Below are 6,897 nucleotides of genomic sequence, written 5' to 3' on the forward strand. Positions count from 1 at the left end.
CGAAGCTCCGCCGGACTTCTTCACCGCCACCGACACCACGCCGTCGTGCTCGTCGGATTCAAGAGGAGCTACTACTTCCGCTGCCCGCTGGAACGGGGAGGTGGACGTCGTCTTCATCAACAACCGAACGTGTGACCGAGTACGGAGGTGCTGCCCGTTCGTGGCGCCGGAACCGATCGTGATCAAGATCTTCTACGCGCTTTTGCAAGCGGCAAGTGATCGTCTACCGCAGCAACAAGAGCCTCATCTTGTAGGCTTTGGAATCTCTTCAAGGGTGAGACTCGATACCCCCTCATTGCTACCGTCTTCTAGATTGCATCTTGGCTTGGATTGCGTGTTCGCCGTAGGAAAATTTTTGTTTTCTATGCAATGTTATCCTACACTGATTTCTTTCCTAGCGTGCCTTTTCCACGCAGTCTCCCCTCATAGCGCGATTCAGGAACACCGATCGGCTTAAGGTCAGGAATAAAGTCAACACAAAACTCAATGACCTCCTCTGTTCCATAGCCCTTGGAGATGCTTCCTTCTGGCCTAGCACGGTTATGAACGTACTTCTTTAAGACTCCCATGAATCTCTCAAAGGGGAACATGTTGTGTAGAAATACAGGACCGAGAACGCCAATCTCTTCGACCAGTGTGAACTAGGAGATGTGTCATAATATTGAAGAAGGATGGTGGGAACACCAACTCGAAGCCGACTAGACATTGGACCACATCCTTCCGTAAATTTTGTAGAGTAAGTGGATTGATCACCTTCGAGAAATTGCATTGAGGAACGCACATAGCTTCACAATGGGTACTCGAACATTTTCCGGCGAAGCCCCCTCAATGCAACCGGAAGTAATTGTGTCATAATCACGTGGCAGTCATGAGACTTTAGGTTTTGAAACTTTTTCTCCGACATGTTTATTATTCCCTTTATATTCGACGAGAAGCCGACGGGACCTTGATGCTACTCAGGACTTCAAAAAAGATCTTTTTCTCCTCTTTGGTAAGAGCATAGTCGGCAGGACCTTGATACTTCTCCGGATTCATGTTGTTTCCTTCGTGGATACTTTGCTGGTCCTGCCGTGCATCCGGTGTATCTTTTGTCTTCCCATACACGCCCAAGAAGTTTAGCAGGTTCACGCAAAGATTTTTCGTCACGTGCATCACGTCGATTGCAGAGTGAACCTCTAAGAATTTCCAGTAGGGTAGCTCCCAAAATATCGACTTCTTCTTCCACATGGGTACGTGTCCGTCAACATCATGCGGAACAGATTGTCCGCCGGTACCCTTTCCAAAGATCACTTTTAAATCCTTGACCATATCATATATAACTTCCCCATTAGGGCGGGTAGGCTTCGTTCAGCTTATCCGCCTCACCTCCGAAATGCTTTCCTCTCTTTCTTACGTGATGTTGTTTTGGAAGAAATCGACGATGCCCCGTGTACACATTCTTGTTTCCCAAATAATTATCGTCGGTCTCAACTAAACAAGTGTGTGCATGCATTGTATCCCTTGTTTGACTGCCCTGAAATGTTACCAAGAGCAGGCCAATCATTGATGGTTACAAATAACAACGCTCGTAGGTTAAATTCCTTTTGTTCGTGCTCATCCCACACAGGTACACCTTCATCACGCCACAACTCTAAAAGTTCTTCAACCAATGGCCTCGTGTACACATCAATGTCGTTGCCGGGTTGCTTCGGGCCCCGGATGAGCACCGGCATCATAATGAACTTCCGCTTCATGCACAACCGAGGAGGAAGGTTATAGATACATAGAGTCACTGGCCAGGTGCTATGACTGGAGCTCTGCTCCCCGAAAGGATTAAAGCCATCTGTACTTAGACCAAACCTTAAGTTCCTTGCGTCATCTGAAAATGACTTGAACTCTATGTCGATTTTTCTCCACTGCGACCCGTCAGCGGGGTGTCTCAGCATCACATCTTTCTTACGGTCCTCTTTGTGCCATCGCAACAACTTGGCATGCTCTTTGTTCTGGAACAAACGTTTCAACCGTGGTATTATAGGAGCATACCACATCACCTTTGCAGAACCCTCTTCCCGGGGGTGGACTCACCCTCAACATCGCCAGGGTCATCTCGCCCGATCTTATACCTCAATGCACTACATACCGGGCATGCATTCAAATTCTCGTACTCCCCGCGGTAGAGGATGCGAGTCATTGATGCATGCATGTATCTTCTGCACCTCTAATCCTAGAGGGCGGACAACCTTCTTTGCTTCGTACGTGCTAGAGGGCAACACGTTCTCCCTCGGAAGCATCTTCTTTATTATTTTCAGCAACTTTTCAAATCCCTTGTCGAAGTACCATTCTCTCGCCTTCCATCTGCAGCAATTCCAGCGTGGTACCCAGCTTTTTCCGACCATTTTCGCAATTTGGGTACAACGGTTTGTTGTGATCCTCTAACATTTTCTCCAACTTCAACCTCTCCTTTTCATTTCCGCAGTTCATCTTCGCATCAAGAATGGCCCGACCCAAATCGTCATCCGGGTCATCAAAAATCGGCTCATCGAAAATGGGCTCTTCTTCAGCTTCGTCTTCCCCCATTCTACTACCACCGTCTTCAGTGAATAAGGGATAGTTGTCACTATCCTCTTCTTCTTCGTTGTCTTCCAATATAACCCCTCTTTCTCCGTGCTTGGTCCAACAATTATAGCTGGGCATGAAACCATTCTCCAGCAGGTGGATGTGAAGGGTCTTCGAGGTAGAGTAATCCTTCATATTCTTACAGGAACTACATGGACAATACATGAAACCATTCGACCGCCTGTTTGCCTCAGCCACGTTGAGAAAATAATGCATGCCAGCAATAAACTCGGGATGGCACCGGTCACCGTACATCCATTATCGACTCATCTGCATTTTATATGTATATCAAAAATCATTAAAATCACAACATCATGGATATATGAGTGACCAACTTAATTAATATTCAAGTTCATCACATAAAACTAATTGTTTTTTATAAAAGAAGAGGGGCTCACCGAGGTGGTACCGTGCCGGCTAGGGGACGACGCCTGGCGATCGACAGCGGTAAGGACGGGGATGATACTAATTAAAACCTACAAAACATACCATAATTTCAGCTCAAATTGCATATAAAAAAATAAAATCACTAACTTAGGCATTTCATCGAACACCTTGCTTGCACTACAAAAATAGTACAAGTTAAAACTACCAAAGAACTGAGCTAAATTAGGAACGCCGGAAGGAAGGATGATATTGCTAACCCTTGGATAGATGTATGCCGTTAATCTTGTTAAAATGGTGGAGAAAAATAAAGATTATTGGAGTGTGAGAGGTGCAAAATATTTGGAAATGTGAGAGGAGAAGTGAGAATGAGATATGCAGGGAGCTCGGAGCGCTGCGCGCGCTCATATAGGGCACGGACCCTTTAGTACCGGTTCCTTACACGAACCGGTACTAAAGGTGCAACCCTGGCCCCACCACCGCCTGGAAATCGGGCCCAAACCCTTTAATACCGGTTCGTGTTACGAACCGGTATTAAAGGTCCATAACGAACCGGTATTGATGTCCCACGCACGGAACCGGTATTAATGCCCCCTTTAGTACCGGTTCGTAAGGGAACCGGTACTAAAGGCTTAGATGGATGAGAGGTTTTCTACTAGTGCAAGTTATTACACATCTTGGAAAAAAATACTCCGTACTCCGTATGAATACTAGGTGATGCCCGGAAACACCTGGATACATGTAAGCATGTGAACAAATGGAAGAATGGACGAGGGGTCATCAAGTAAGCTATCGATCATGAGTCTTCCTCATGAGCTGCTCTCTAGATGGCCAGTCATGGTTTCTCTGGAATTTGACACGGCGAAGGGGAGGTAGGTTGTGGTCGGTGTCGGTCGATCGACGGAATGCCGTGGCTTGTACCCTGTAGGAGCAAACACCGGTGGTCCCGGCCGTGCATGCATGGCCACCCCTTTGACTTGGATCCATTCAGAGCAAGTACAATAAGTCCTAGTCAGCTGGCTATAAGGATTAAAATAGTATATTATTGCTTAGTTGGAAGAGAGAGAGGAGGAGAGAGAAGGAGAATGGGCTCTTATGCAAGAGCCAGCTCTAGCACGTGCTCCTAGGCACTTTGTGAGAGTGAAAGGTGGGCCACACATTGATTAAGTACTACATTTTTATAGCTCACTATTGTATATGTTGGCTCTAAGTTGGCTATAGATAACATGGCACTTGGCTTATAGCCAACAACTGGCTACACTATTGGAATTGCTCTCAGCTCACTGGCTGGCAAGCACCAACAATCGCTACCAACGGGCCAAGTGTGCAATCCACATGCATAATTGGCAATCATGCTCCTTTCTCAATCAATTATTATCTGAATTTGTCCTCAGAATTAAATTAGCAAACAGTGTACAAAGTCGTGTGGATGAGTATGGTTTGGCTTCACATTTTCGATTTTTTGTTGGAGCAGTTTACGATCCTAATCTAAATCTATCTCTACTAATATTTTTTCCCTCCAAGTTTCGTAGTCTATATAAATAGTCCATAGTACTAAATGCAATATTATTAATATTTCTACAACATCTTTACCCGTGCCACAATTATCCTTTCCGGTTTGTATGGCTATGTTTCATTTCAGAACGGCCGACCAGATAATATTGTTTATTTTCTATTACCTTCATACTGGTTTATTAGCATATTACATATTTCGAGAAAAATGTAACTATTAATTCAGTCAATTAAATATGAGATACAGTATATGCCAGAAAAGTTATACTATTGAATTCATATTTTTAAAATGTTTTCAATGAGATATTTTCTTGACAAAATTAATAGTTAAATTTTTTCCTTGAAATATGTAATACCCTAACAAACAAGTATGGAGGGAGTACTATTTTCTTGCAGCATAAGCTGTTGCAGAGCATGAAAGGGAGAGAGGTAGTAAGTGTGAATGGGTCCTGCGCCTAGAGGACAAACCAGTACTTTACGGTTGCTTCTTCGCCTGTCGTTCCACGGGACCATGTGATGAGGTGACCGGAATGAGCATCAGTTACAATCAGGACCTCTCATTTCAGCTAAGTAACAAACGTATCAGTAATATCCATCTACGAATTTGGTTTTGAACGCGTTGACCTGTTCCTTTTATGATTGGAGGGGCACGCGATTTGTACATATGCCTACTTGCATAGCTTGACTCACCGGTAGATAGGCAGGAGCAAAGCCCTTTTTGCGCAAGGTTAGTGATTTTCTAACTAGACTTCTGACGGGCTCTCATTTCCCCCCTCTCCTCTCTCTCTCCTCTTCCCCGTCTGTGAGGGCTCCTCGGCCGCATCGAGCCTCTCTCCCCCTCCTCTCCGGCGGCTCGGCCGGCTGGAGACAATGGGGGAGAGGGGCTCGGCCCTCCCTGTACAGTTCTAGGATTAGCTATTTAGGATCTACCCATGTGGAGACTGGCGATATGCCATGGGGATTCAAGCTGCCGAGGTCCTCGAACTCCTCCTTGCGGCGATTGGTGGTGTTGTGCTTGCTCTTGGCGCTCTGGTGGAAGGAGCCGGAGGAGTACACGGCGGCATCAAGATCCTCTTCAATAAAGCTCGATCTGAGCTCTCCAGATCGGGGAGAAGAGATCGATTTGCTTCCTCTTCTCGGCCATCGAGGTGATGGGCGCGGAGGCAAGCCTCGATCTGTTCTTCTTTGCAGATCTGCAGAGCTGTGGTGTTGGAAGGTTGTGGCATCTCTCTGGCGAGTTCTTCATTGGGGGACCAAAGCCGGCTTCGCTGCCCCGCCCCCAAATTCCATGGTCGACAGGCGGCCCTTGTCCAGGAGTTCAACCTCCCCTGGAGGCTCTCTTCAACCTCGCGCTGGAGCTCGCCATGGCTTCTTCTCCAAGTGGTTCATCCCCGGGGAAGCTGAGATGGCCGGCGCGGTTGAGTTCTCACCGGAATGGAGAGCACATCGAGCTAATCTCTCTTCGATCTCGGCGCTCTGCGCTTGGAGGTCACCGGCGTGCGGTGGAGTTGGTACCCAGGCACTTGATTGCTTTTCTTATGTTGTTGCTAGGGTCCTTTTTACAATTTTCATGGCATGTACTTCAAATTCTAGGTTTTCCAGGGCAGTAGATGAAAAAGGGCAACGATTCTGTACCCACCGCTGGTAATGAATCTTCCAGGCCTTCGAGGCCATCTTTGTTCAAAAAAAAAAACTAGACTTCCTGTTTTTCAAATTACATTTTTTTTCCAAACCATCCCAGGGCCACCTGTACGAAGAGCATGGTCTAAACAGCTGATTCATGCCGTTTTCTAAGCCGCATGGGTTGCCAGACAATCAATTTTTAGTGAGGATTAACTCCGTTTTCTAAGCCGCATGGGTTGACTATTTCTAAGCCAGATTTATCAGATTTACTCCATTTTTTTATCGAGTCAGAAAGTTCATAGCATTGCAGAGGGGTCTTCATATAGTATGGGATGTTTTCTTACAGTCGTATCTCGATTGACTAGGGTATATTGAACACAGAGATATTGTACATAGATATATCTCTTTATCTTTATTGCATATTAAAAACATTCTGCCTACACTTTGCTCAATCTCAAATGATAAGGGTGTTCTTATCAATTTGCTTCATTTGGAAATGTTACATATACAAGAAAACTAATTTATCGTTTTCTTTTCATATTTGAGCGGAGGGGCATGCTTTTTACCTAATATCAACTTGCGTGGTTTTGTGCATACTTCGTTGGCAAATAGACAGGAAGTAATATTTGTGTGTATTACGGTGCCAACTTCCGATACTTCATTTGTCAAATAAGACTATACTTCATGATTTTTTCTGCAACTAAAACTCTGGCACCTATTTGTCACCGTTCCATGCTCTGCTCTCCTCCTTTGGTGGTCCATCTCCCATATACTGACTTCGAC

The sequence above is a fragment of the Lolium rigidum genome, chromosome 4 (assembly GCF_022539505.1).
Source record: "Lolium rigidum isolate FL_2022 chromosome 4, APGP_CSIRO_Lrig_0.1, whole genome shotgun sequence".
Taxonomy (NCBI): Eukaryota; Viridiplantae; Streptophyta; class Magnoliopsida; order Poales; family Poaceae; genus Lolium; species Lolium rigidum.